This window comes from Blastocystis sp. subtype 4 (assembly GCF_000743755.1).
Source record: "Blastocystis sp. subtype 4 strain WR1 chromosome Unknown seqid_0371, whole genome shotgun sequence".
NCBI lineage: Eukaryota > Bigyra > Opalinata > Blastocystidae > Blastocystis > Blastocystis sp. subtype 4.
In genome coordinates this window covers 1,084-1,311 of record NW_014569176.1, presented here as the reverse complement: position 1 = coordinate 1,311, position 228 = coordinate 1,084, and positions in this window count along the sequence as shown.

Genomic DNA, 228 nt, shown 5'->3' with positions numbered 1-228 from the left:
TTCACTTCCTCTTTCACACTCTATCCTTCATCCCTACTCTTTCAAACCTACTTGAATAGGAGTTGATGGATTCTGTGAAAGTGCTTCACGACGCTGACGAAGGATACTCTTCACCTACACTCATATCTCTCTCCTTTCTCTTACATCAGCTCCATTTATCTCAGCTAACAGATTGGCATTGGACCGAGGAGGTGGAGTTGAAATACTCTCTGATTTTGGTCGGTTCTC